Raw genomic sequence first — 13259 nt, forward strand, 5'->3', positions numbered from 1 at the left:
AAGTCTTAATTGCCATTAGTTGAATTAGGAAGGTGTCTAGGTTCAATGTATTAGGGTTTTATCTCATAGCCGTTTTTAGTGGTCATTTAAGTAGGTTTTGGTAATTAGGGCAGCATTTAAGTTTAGAAAATCGTGTTTTTCAATTAGGCCTTTTCATTACCTAGGTGAGTCTTAAATTCTTTGGTAGTATATTCTTAATTTAGAGTTGGCGATTTTGAGAGGGGAGGTAATTAAGGTAATTGCATTTAAAAAGTTTTTGGAAAGAGTGGATTCCCCAAAAATCGTGTGGGATATTTAAGGAGGAAATAAATTTTGGATGTGCATTAAAGTAGGAGTTACTCTTTGATCTTGGAAAGTGTTTTTGAAAATTAAACTAAAATTCCAAATTAAGTCCCACGATTTTCAGAAAGGAATAAATGCTCTTTACTCAAGTTGGGAAAGCAAAAATCGTGGGGTTTTCTTCTAAGTTGGACTTTTCATTTTCCAAAGTGAGAGTTTAAATACAATTAAGGAGAGTAACTCCCTCATTAAGTGGGGCGGTTTTTGGAGAATCCAATTTATTTCAAAGTTTGAGCAATTACCATTATTACTTTATTTTCCCAACCTTCTCCCTTAAAATCGTGAACTTTGGATTAATTGTAGCTAATTAAGAGGTTGCTATTTTAATTGACCCAAGTTAAGTGAGGCAAACCCTAGTCTAAACCAACTCTAGCCTAAGTCAAAACCGAGCCCAATTAGTTAGGCCAAACCTAAACCAAGTCCACATTAGTCCGAGTCGAGTCAACCTTATCTCGAGCCTATCTCTCTCAACCTAGTCAAAACCGAGCCTACCTAATCCAATCTGAGTTCATCCTAATCCAATCTGAACCTACTCAAGTTCAAACCGAGCCTAGTTGAGTTAACCGAGTGAACCCTAACCCTAGCCTTTATTCTTTAGTGAAGTAAGTTCATTTAGTATTATTTCTTTTGATTTTTATACTAATTAGTTTATTTATCTAATTTAGTTTTAGTGTAGAAGTGTGTGTACGTATATCGTATTTGTTTAGTATGTGTGAAATGTGTTTTGTGATGGTTTGAATGATAGTTAGATATTAGTTAACTTCTTAGTTAGATTGCATTTTATTGTTTAGCATAGTTGCATTTACATTGTTAGTTAACGTAGTTATAGTCATAATTTGCTTATCATGCTTTGTTCGCCGTGCATTTAGCGTATTCGTAATAGTCATCTGCATATACACTGTTATACATTGTCATTTAGATTGCATTAGGTATGATTTGTCTTTAAGAGTGTTAAAATAGATTCATAAAGTGAATAGTACATTCAAATAAAAACCAGATTTTTGCCCTGTCGCACTAGCATTATTTTCTGTGCAAAAATTCTGTGTTTTCCAAAAAAATTTCTTCTATTCACTTTATTGACGTGTTATTTGACTGCAGACCAAATTTCAGCTCATTCGGAGTTGATTTGGTCTGATTTTTAAGCGTTTTGCGAAAACCGTTTTTTCTGGATTTCAAATTACAGGACTTGCGATATCCTGATTTTTCCCAGATTTGAAACGCTTATATCTGGAGTTCTAGATACTGTTTTTCAATTCTGTAAAACTGTCAGTTTGTTTAATCTGTCAGTTGCAGAATAGAACAAATTTCGGGAAAATCGGACCTCGTTTGCCCTGTCAAACAGTGGTTTTCCGATAACCTGTCAGAAAGCTATTTTACACTAGTTAGGGGTAGTTTCGTAATTTTCTTATTTTTGGCATTTTAGACTTGTTTTCAGTAGTTTCTGCATTTGAGGAGTTGCATAATCATCATACAACATTAGTAGAATTAATTTGGTTAATTTTAGAATTAATTTAGTATTTTATTTAATTTTGTTTGATAAGTAGCATTTGTTTTATTATTTTTATAAAATTAGAACTAATTTTAGTTATTGTTTGCATTGTTAGAATAGAATACTAACTTTGTATTTTTCTGTATTTTTAGGTGAAAAGCATATTTAGTTTCCACGGTTATTGTCCAAGTGCGAAGATTCTCTAATTGGCAAAAAGACGGAAATACCCTTGGTGTGCAGCAGAAGACTGAGTGCTTGTTTATTTTCATTTTAGTGATTAATTGTAGTTGTATTAACTTTATAATTGTAGATTGACATTTGTCATTAATAAATTAAATTTTCTAGAAATATTGTGATTAATTCTTGTTCCCTGAGGATTCGACCCGTACTTACCACTTTGTGGAAAGTCGGTTTTTATATTTTTGGTTGACGATTTTCCAAAGTTTTATTGAAAATAATTGTTTTAAAAAAGATCATTCCAAAATATCAACCATGGACAATTAGAGATGAATAATTTGAGATATTTTGTGTGTGAATTTCTTTCAATTTTTTGCGTTTCATAGTTTCCTAGTTTCGTAGCTGCACTAGGGTGCCAATTCATGTGGGATTTAGGAGCCATTCTCCTAACTATTACATCACAAAGCCAATCCATATTGCTCTTCGATTATACTGAATCTTGTGACACACTTTAAATTTATGTGTCATGATTCATGGGATTTGAAGTGTATTTCAATTTAGGTAATTTAGGGTGTGTGTGGATACTTTGGAAGAGAATTCTCATAGAAATATGAAATTTCGATCCAAGAAAATTTCAGGAAAGAGAATTCTCAATTTTTAGATTTCTTGTGTTTGGATCAATGTTGTTAGTATGGAAATTGGACTCGTATCATTTTTTCAAAAAATGTTTGAATCAGGCGATATCGTATGGACACCGCTTGATTGGTATTAGTCTATTTAAAAATTGATGTTTTAATTAAAAAGTTCATAAAAATGGAAATTGCCTTTAAAATATGAAAAAATAAAATAAAAAAGTAGAAGAAAACAATTAAAAAAGAACTTAAAAATACAAAAAAATACATAATTTATGGCAGGCCTTTGCTCACTGTCGATGAGACAGACTCACGTCGACTGCCAGCATTAGAGAGAGAGAGAGGGACAGAGGAGCAACGGGAGGAGAAGGTGATGTGTAATATCTAAAAATTTTAAGTGAAACATTATGAAAATTTTGAGGCCTATTTTTATAACTTTTGTGCAGGTGGTCGAGTAACTATTTTTATTTTGTTAAAAAATGAGTTAAAATGAGTTCAGAGCATGCCCAACAAGTTTTAGGGGCAAAATAGTCATTTTGAAAAAGATACAGGGACAATTAGGACTTGATGGTCATAGTCATCAAAACCTATGTTGACCAGTTCAGTCAACTGCACAAGGGATATGGTTCTCCTTTCTAATTAACTAATTGGCATGTTAGTAATTTTTCTTTTTTGAAGGGATTTATTTGAAATTTAAATAGATAGGTAAGGGTATTTTAGTTATTCTTCTTTTAGGTGACCTAATTAGAATTTAATGTGTAACTAGATGGGGACCTAGTTAGCCAAACTAGGGACCCCCAACCATATTTCATTATGGTGGGATTTAGATTAGATCATGGTAGATCCAATCCATGATCCAACCCAAAACCCGCCCATGGTTTTCTTGTTCACCATGGTTTTCTCCCCTGCTACACGTGGCCACCTTTTCCCTACACTTGGCCATCACCTTTACAAGTGTCACCTCCCTCACCCCTCCCTTCTCCGTATAAATACCAACCCCCACTAACACTCACTCTCATTTCATGTTTGCTCTTTCTCTTCTCTACCTCTTCCCTCCCACTCTTCTTCTTCTTTGGTTTTAAGCCACCACCACCACCACTCTCTCAACCGGCTATCCACCACCGTGACACCTTACTGCAACCCTCCTTGTCGCCCATCCCTGCCAAAAAACTCCACCACTCCTCACGTTGCCACCTTCTCACCTCCACCCTTATTGCTCCTCCTCATTCCGCTGGACGCCACCATATTGTGCCTTGTCAACTTTTGCGCACAACACCACCACTTTGCTGGTGCTGCACACCCACCATTACCACCATGCCACCACTCCCCTCCTTGCCACACTGCCCTTTACCTCGTCGTGGGTTTTGCCAGGCACTACCTGCATGCCACCCTACTTACTGCTGCCACCACCTCTGTCCACAATACCATTGCACCCTTATCGCCACCATTCCCGTCGGTGTTCGCTTCACCCTCATCCAAGTACACAAACTTTCAAGGTAGGTATTCTTACTCATATTGCTTAGGATTATGTGAGATCAAAATGTATATATATTTGTTCATAATTCATACCTTTATCGTGCAAAATTACCTCGACAAAATTTGGTAAAAACTCTCGATCTTGAAGAAAAAAACCAAGTTGTGAAGCACAGGAGTCGACTCCTGCATGCCAAGGCCGACCCCTCCTTGCTTCACAAAGTGGTTAGATAGACTCGAGGGTCAACCCTTGCATTTGAAGAGTCAACACTTGGGATGACCCTATTAATCTGGACTAGCAAGGGTCTACTCTCGTGTCTGAAGACTCGACCCCTGCTAAGCACTTTGGCTATGTTATTGTGAGTTGACTCTTCTGAAGTGAGAGTCGACCCTCCCTGTGGTGTACTGTGTGAACCTGACCAGTTTGAGTTGACTCTCTGTATTTTGAGTTAACCCTTTGTATTTTTTAGTTGACTCTCTATATTTCGAGTCAAACCTCTATATTTTTTAGTCGACCCTCTGTATCTTGAGTCGACTCTCTATGTTTTGAGTCGACCCTCAGTATTATGAATCATCCTTTGTATTGTGAGTTGACCCTCCATATTTTGAGTTGACCCTCAGTATTAAAAATAACCCCTTTGTATTTTGAGTTGATCCTCAATATTTTGAGTCAACCCTCAGTATTATAAATCACACATTTGTATTTTGAGTCGACCCTCAGTATTATGAATCACCCATTTGTATTTTGAGTCGACCCTCAGTATTATGAATTACCCCTTTGTATTGTGAGTCGACCCTCAATATTATGAATCACCTCTTTGTATTTTGGGTCGAACCTCTATATTAAGAGTTAACCCTGGTATGTTTGTGAATCACTCTTTTGAAAAAGAGTTGACTCTTTTAAAGAAATAGTAGACTCTGGTGCTTTGTAAATCAACTCTTCTGAACAAGAGTCAACCCCAAAAGTTTGTGGATCAATTTCTAAGTTAAAATTACCCCTCCTTTGACCTTGGCTACGTGTTTATGATGGTTTGAACCTAAAAACAAGTTTTTTAACTAGATAGAGGTATGATAATTGTGATGAATCCACTCCTTACCGTATTTTCCAAAACATCTTGTTGTTTTTCAAATACGAGTATATTAACTAATGGAATACCAAGATATGTATGCATAATAAAATGAGATATAACCTTTGGTAATATGCATGACTGTTGTGGCTCATGTTGAAGCTTAAGGTTCAAGGAACCCGACTGATAATTGGGTTGTGATATGCACTTATTTTTGTACTATAAGGCATGTAAGACATGTGTATATGAGTGTTGGCTCTGTAACGAGCTTGGGAGTATGAAGCACCCTACGAGTGCAAAGGATGTACACTATAAATGATTAACATGCACACCTAAATAAATGTTGATTTGCCTTCACAGGTGATACGCTAATGGTTAAAGGCACCAGAGCAAACAGATAGGTTATAAGATAGATAACCCTCATGACCAATTGCGACCATTTGGTACCTTGGAGAGGGTAGGTGATACAAGTCTAGAGTGACACATGATAGGTTCATCTATCTTCTTGATATTTTTGTGAGAGTAAGGCATCCCAATTGGTCTCCAGTCACTCAGAGGTTAGGTGGTCGGGGCTATCGATGTGTCCTAGGTAATAGGTCCCCAATTATTGCAATTAGTACATGATATATCCTAATTATTGTCTTCTAGTGCCAAGTGCAAGCTATCTCTTTGCCACTAGCCGCCCATTTGAACTCCCAGGAGTTAGACCTTTGGGCAATAAAATACAATAGCATAATAAACACCTAAAGTATTTTGTTCTGTTACGATATTTATGCATCTCTGATGTACCCGAGCGAGCTTTCAAATCAAGAGGAACAAAGACCTTGCTAATCACACAATATTATATTTAAAACATGCCTGAAATTGTCAGTTAAGATGAGTACATATGTTGCATTGTTTCTATTCTATATTTGTCAGACTGATTGTTTTCATGGTTATCTATATTAGAATAATGTGATGTGATATGTTTTAATGTTATATAGTTTCTTGCAAATTTTGGTGTATATACCTGTCAAGCTTTTACGAGTCTGACTCTTTAAAGAGAATATAGGTGAGGAATGACCTGCAGAGCAGTGCAGGCCGGGATACGAGACAGGAATGATGGACCAGGACTTCTAGGCCTTATTTTTTTTATTTTGAGACAAGCTTGAATTGTCTAAACCTTGCATCATATTTATTTTGGAATGATATCTATTTTGCTCAAATTTACCTTATTTTATTTATAATCATTTAAATTATTTTGATTTGCTTAGAAAATGAAAAGGGTTGAGATTCAAAATAAAATCCTTGTTGTTAGACCAGGATTCAAGCCCTATGGAGAAAGTTGGATCCAGACTTGCACGGTTCACTCCACACTTGTAACTTGCCCAAGGTTTGCTAACTTAGGCTAATCAAACAATTTTTGTTGTGCTATAAACCTCATTTTAAACTGACAAAGAAAAAAAATAATTTTTTCCTAAATTTTTCAAGTTAGAAATTTTGGGGCATTACATGTTGGCCCAAAAGAATGTAGTTGCAGCAGAGTGACAGACAGAGAAGGAGAGAGAGAGATAGAAGCAGAGAGAGATAGAAAAGTTGATGACTTCCTTTAGGAGGGTTCTCTACATTGTAATCAACCACCTTTGTTTCAAAGAATCCCTGAGCATATATCGTGTTTACACCTTCTGATGTTGCCATCATGCCCCACTATCCAATAACTACCTCCATAATCGCACTTCAAGGGTCCACTACATTGTGGTTCATTGGATTCTTTATGAGACCCAATGGCCAACTTTGGATCCAATACTTGGATTCATAATTTGGATTCAACATCTCCCACTTGGCCATAGGGACAAACTAGCATCTTATATCACAATTGATGCATTATGTATCATATATAGCAAAGCATGCACCAAGTGACCTTGTATAATTTCAAGGGTTATATCAATATCTATGTATGATGTTTTCTACACATACTATAGATTATTTCTCATATAGAAATATAGTTTTTTCATCATTAGATGAATCATGATTCTTTCCACATATAGTATGAGTTTAGCCATGACATCATGAGATTTTACATATATTAACTGCATTTTTTTATAATATATTTGTATCATGATGATATTTATAAACTAGGTTGATTTTCTATCATGATTAATTCATGTACTCATTTCACATAACTGTATGGGTTTATCATCATATTAAAAATTCCAATCATAACCCTTAATGCACAATACCATATGCAAAATTTATTTCTATTTTCACTTTCACTGCATCATTAACTATGCAGTTTATAGCTCCAAAGCAAACAAATATGTATCACCATGTTAATTAGTTTGCATATATATCACAATGAGGGTGTTACTTTCTTAGTTAGTCATGGGGTTCATATGACTCTTCCATGACCATATCATAGGACATCGTCATGTCCTAATAACCTAGCACAAAAACATTATGCACTCTAGTAGAGTACTATAGATTTTTATCATCTCATGAATTCATAAAATTTAACATCTTATGGATTCATAAGAATTTGATTTGCCAAATTATCAATGTAATCACTTTTCAAGATTTTACCATAGACAGTACACTCATTATCCATGTTCATCATTATCACATGCAACATGCTAAGACACTCATCAAGTTACCCACCACCTTATCATTTTGGAATAATATATTCAAATCCAAATAGTCATAAATATGATTATAAAAATGAACACAATCATATTGCATACCATGCATAAAGCTTCTAAAGCATGAAAAACATGTGTTCTTGCATTCATACAAATAATCCATGTGCATCATCATCACATGCAACATACTTAGACATTCATTAGGTTAACCACCACTTGATCATTTTGAACTAATATATATATATATATATATATATATATATATATATATATATATATATATATATATATATGATTATAAAAATGAACATGATCATGTTGCATACCATGCATAAAACTTCTAAAATATAAAAAACATATCTTCATGCATTCACACAAGCAATTATAATAAATATTTATATATATGTGCAAGTTATAATTCAGCTTTCACTTTACTATGCATTGCAATACCACATTTTCCTTGCATCTTATGCAGTAAAAAAACTTCTCACATGATAAGTAGAGGTGGCCAGCCTTTACTAACCACATGAACTCTAAGAAAGGCCATAATGGCCACCAATCCTCCTGATATATCCTCTTTTAGGATGAATGCATGGTTTTTTATGATCATCCATGGGCTGGCTATCCAGCAATTGGTTCATTTTCATATTGCTCACCATCAGTAGGTTGTTTGGCACACTACTAATTAATTCAACTCCAATAGTTGATTCATTGCTAAATTGTTAAACCCATAGATACAAGTTATCTATGTCAACATCTATATTGATAGTAATTTTCAAATATATTCATGCTTAAAATCAATAATGGTAGACCCTTATCTGGACTCAAATTAAAAATCTAGTCATATTGCATGCAATTTACATTCATAAGATTCAAATATATCAAGCTAAGCTTATTTAATCAATTATTAAAATATGGCAAATGCTTATACTTTTCATGTGCATTATGAAAAGCCAAAGTGAATCACAACCTCATTACTACCTAATCATATCAGCTTTGGATCCATGTATCTAGATCCAATCATTATGTCTTGTTATCCAAATCATGAACAAAAGTCATGCATTAAACATTCAAAGCATGTCAAAAATGCTCAATCATGTTCTCGTCCAAATTATTCATTCAGAGAGCAATATTTCAATCATAATTATGCTCACTTTTCATATATATAATAAAAAACTTGAATATATTTCTTTTCAAACATGCACATTTAGAGTCATGCTCTAATTATACAAAGTGATTCACTACATCAACATATCAACTTTGGATCTATATATCCAAATTCAATTTTGTCTAAACACATAATTGCAAGCCATACAATATCCAAAATATGCAAAAACCATGTAATCACGTTCTCATAAAATTAGCTCATTTTGAAAGCATTCAAATTTAAAAGGATATTACTTTCACTTTATAATAGTTAATATAATTCAAGGGCGCGTTTTAGAATTCAATCATGACATACACTTTCAAGCATAAAACCAAGGCCTTTTAGATTCATAAAATATCAAGCAGTAACATTGGGAGCTCAATACACATTAATGTTATTTTAATTTTATAGTCTTGATGTTTAATTTAAATTGGACTTATACATTGTGGATCATTTCATTATCTAAATCTACATGGGATAATCAATATCCACAAAAGAAAATTCAAGACTATCATGTTTGGTCTTAAACAAAAAAGAAATGAATCATTCATGTCCTAACCTGATATATCTCTTAAATTAATCAAACATGTTCTATTTTAATATATGTTCCATCAAGTTGTTGAAATAAACCTAGATCTTTGTCTTTATTTTGGATTTACTATATCATCATCTACTTATTTAATTACAGCATGTTCACGAATACGATAATTTTAACAGCTCTTTGACTTGGGACTATCTATATAACATGTTTCTACGTGTATATAAGTGAGAGTATATCTTCATGATCATATTTATCAATTGTCATACTCGTATGGCTAAAAAAATGCATCACTTTTCAAATTCTTAATGGCAAAATATATGCACAATGAAACAGAATAAACCTTGTGCAACACATGTATCATTAAACATTCATATAGCATGATAAACATGTCTTATAGCAATACTATATGTATTATCATATACATCATAAGAACTATCATATAAAGATCAAACAATGTATTACATATAGATAAACATGCACATAATTTGAAGTAAATACCAAATTATGGTTATTATGCATCAAAGTCCAATCATAGATCTATATTCAAATTCATTGTATTCAGGGTAAAAATCCAACTTCAACAATAATTACATTCACAATAAGTCATAATTAATCACTAATTTTATGGGCACATTAGTGACATTCTCTCACTTGTCTATAAGGTTGTATAAACTTATTCTCACTTTTAGGCAAGTTTTCAATATCTAGTATTAAATAAATAAAAATCATGTGCAATCATGCTCTATTCAAATCATAATACTTCAATAAATCAAATAATGTGTACATGTAGCAACCCATCATCATATCTTGAACAAGGATATATCCAACTTTAAACAATTTCAAGAGCTATTTATTATGAGACTAACCATATAACATGCTTATACATGTATATAAATACCAAATTTCAAAATAAGTATAGCAAGTTGGGATGTAAATCATATGATCAATGTGCAATTTAACCTCAAACCATATTCAATATGGGCTAATGGATATAATTCATATTTATAAGAATTTTATATCTATAGAAAAATAAATCCATTCCCTTCATGGGCACTATATTGGTATCCTCCCACTTGCCCACGAAGGTGAGCAATGATGCTCTCATGTAAAGCAAGTCTCCATTATCGAAGTTTAAATAAATCTAAAAAATATGCATCATACTCTTGCACATTCCATAAACAAAGATAGACCCAATATCCAAGATCTATATAATGAAAATAATAACCATTTTTATTTTTTAGTGCAAAAAAACCCCAATAATATTCATGCTGAGACATGATTTCATTTAATTTTTCATGCAAAATTATATTTTTCTATAATTTTAGTATGGTTTTATAGTCATTTTTAAGTTTCAACACCCTTTCTATAAAAACAAAAAGTTACATGCACTAAATAGTAAATCAAAATATTTAAATAATAATTCTATGAATATAACATGCTTGAACAATTAAACAGCAAATATTATAAATAGTAAATCAGAATGTTTAAATAATAATTCTACGAATATAACATGCTTGAACAATTAAACCGTAAATATTATAGTCATTATTCACTCCATGATCAAATGTGAAACTCTGAACCTCTTTCTAGAATTTTTTGAATGTTATCAACTTTTCTACAAATAAAGAAACTCTAGAAGCCTTTCTATAAATATATAATTTCGGACCATCCATTTTAATATTAGGCAAAAGACCCCCTTTCTAAATTTCATAAAGAAACCATCTATATGTGAATATTCAACATTTTAATTCAATTCCACAACAATTCAAACCACCCCTATGAAAATATGCAACATATAACCCCTCTTTTGCAAAAAAAGAAAAATGAAACCCATTGTATAGGAGCTCTTGTTCTCTGGAGGTGGCGTTGCTGCTTGGTCGACGTCTCTTGGTCGTCCTTCGGTATGAAGTTTCTGCTGTTGCTTCTTCTTCTCCCTTCTCCTTCACTCAGTCCCCCTTTTGTTCTAAGAGAGGTTTTCCTCTTTTCAAATTGTTTCGATTTACAAGGCATGTTAGGCATCGTCTGGTTCACGGGATTAGGGTATGGTGATGTGGTTGGAAACGCGGAGAGGACTCCAATCGTGGGAAGCGTTTCGACAGAGAAGAACTTTGGAAACGGGCTGCCCATAATATGCTTCCCATTGCATTCCACACTCACCATGCAGTTTCCCTTCTTGGGCACTACATAGTTGATGGTATAGGTGCCATCGCCCTAGTCTTTCACCACACCATCCTGCTCTGTAGTACCACCAACCCCGACACTCGACAATCTTCTCCTTCGGGTGTGCCTCTCCTGTCAAGATCTTTCGACCATCAAAATTCTTCATCACCACAGTAAAATACGATAACATTCTACAGTAAAATACGATAACAAAATTCTTCAGGTGAGGTTGGGGTGCACTTTAAGGTCTACAATGTTCCAAGCCTAAAGTTAGCATAGCATGCCTGATCAAAGGGTTGAGTGGGCTTGTTCTTGAGGCTCTCCTCCTTGACGATCACCCTCTTTCGGCAACGAGTACGGTGGGTGTTGGTGGAGGAGTTTCATCTGCCTCCTCTGCAACCTCTAATGTTTGTAGCCGAGGCCACCTGGTTCGACGACCACTCGACAGATGTGTTTCCTCATCATCGATTGTAAAGTTGTTGGGATCTACCAACCAATGGAGCACAGAAGAAAAAAAAATCGATTGGCAGGATATATCGATAGGGAATGGGGTGTTTTCCAGTCAAAGTTGCCTCTGTAGGTGTTTTTTTTGGTGCAGGGCCTGTCAATCGAGACAATAAACCTTTAACTTGCCACCTTACTCAAACACCACCACCATCGATGGTGGTTATTATGGTTTTTTCAATGAGGGGTTCCCAAGGATGGGGTTTTTCTGAATAAGGAGGTTCCTGAGCTCTAATACCAATGCTGGCTCAAAATGATGTAGTTGCAACAAATTGACAAGAAGAGAGGGAGAGAGATAGAGGCACAAAGAGAGATAGGGAAGTTAATGGCTTCCTTCAAGAGGGTTCTCTATGTTGTAATCAACCACCTCTCTATTTCAGAGAATTCCTGATAATATATCATTTTTATAGCTCCTGTGGTTTATTGGATTCTTTGTGAGACCCAATGATCAACTTTGAATCTAATACCTGAATCTATACTTTTGATCCAATACTTGGATTCAATAAGAGTAGGAGGAAGAAATGAGAGGAGTTGGATGGTGGAAAGAGGAGGAAGCAGAAGGAAGAGGAGGGAGAAGGAGAAGGTGGAGGAGAGGATAGATGCGGAAGAGTAGGAGGAATAAATGAGAGGAGTTGGATGGTGGGAAGAGGAGGCAAAAGGAAGAGGAAGAGGAGGAGAAGGTGGAGGAGAGGATAGAGGTGAAAGAGGCGGAGGAAGAAAGGAGAGGAGTAGACAGATGATGGGAGGAGGAGGAGGAGAAGATTTGAGGTGGAAGAGGAAGAGTGGGGGAGTGGATGATGTAGAGGAGGAGAGGAGTGATGGGATGAGGTAGAGGGGAGCGTAGAGAAGACGGAGAGAGGGTTGGAACTCGACACCGATAAGGCAGGCAAGTTTCAGGAATTAGAGTTCCCACCTGAGGATGTGACAATTCTAAATAGAGAAATTGAAGGATATTGAATTCTATTTTGTCATACCATTAAGTGGATCCAAACACAAGAATTTGAGCGAATTAGTTTGAATTCTCACTCTTAAATTCACTTGAATCCCAACACTCTTAATAAAATTGAAACCCAAATCTACCATATCCACATGCCACTAAATTGTGCATTTGAGTT

This window comes from Nuphar pumila, chromosome 9, assembly GCF_984573655.1.
Source record: "Nuphar pumila chromosome 9, dmNupPumi1.hap1.1, whole genome shotgun sequence".
NCBI classification, from domain to species: domain Eukaryota; kingdom Viridiplantae; phylum Streptophyta; class Magnoliopsida; order Nymphaeales; family Nymphaeaceae; genus Nuphar; species Nuphar pumila.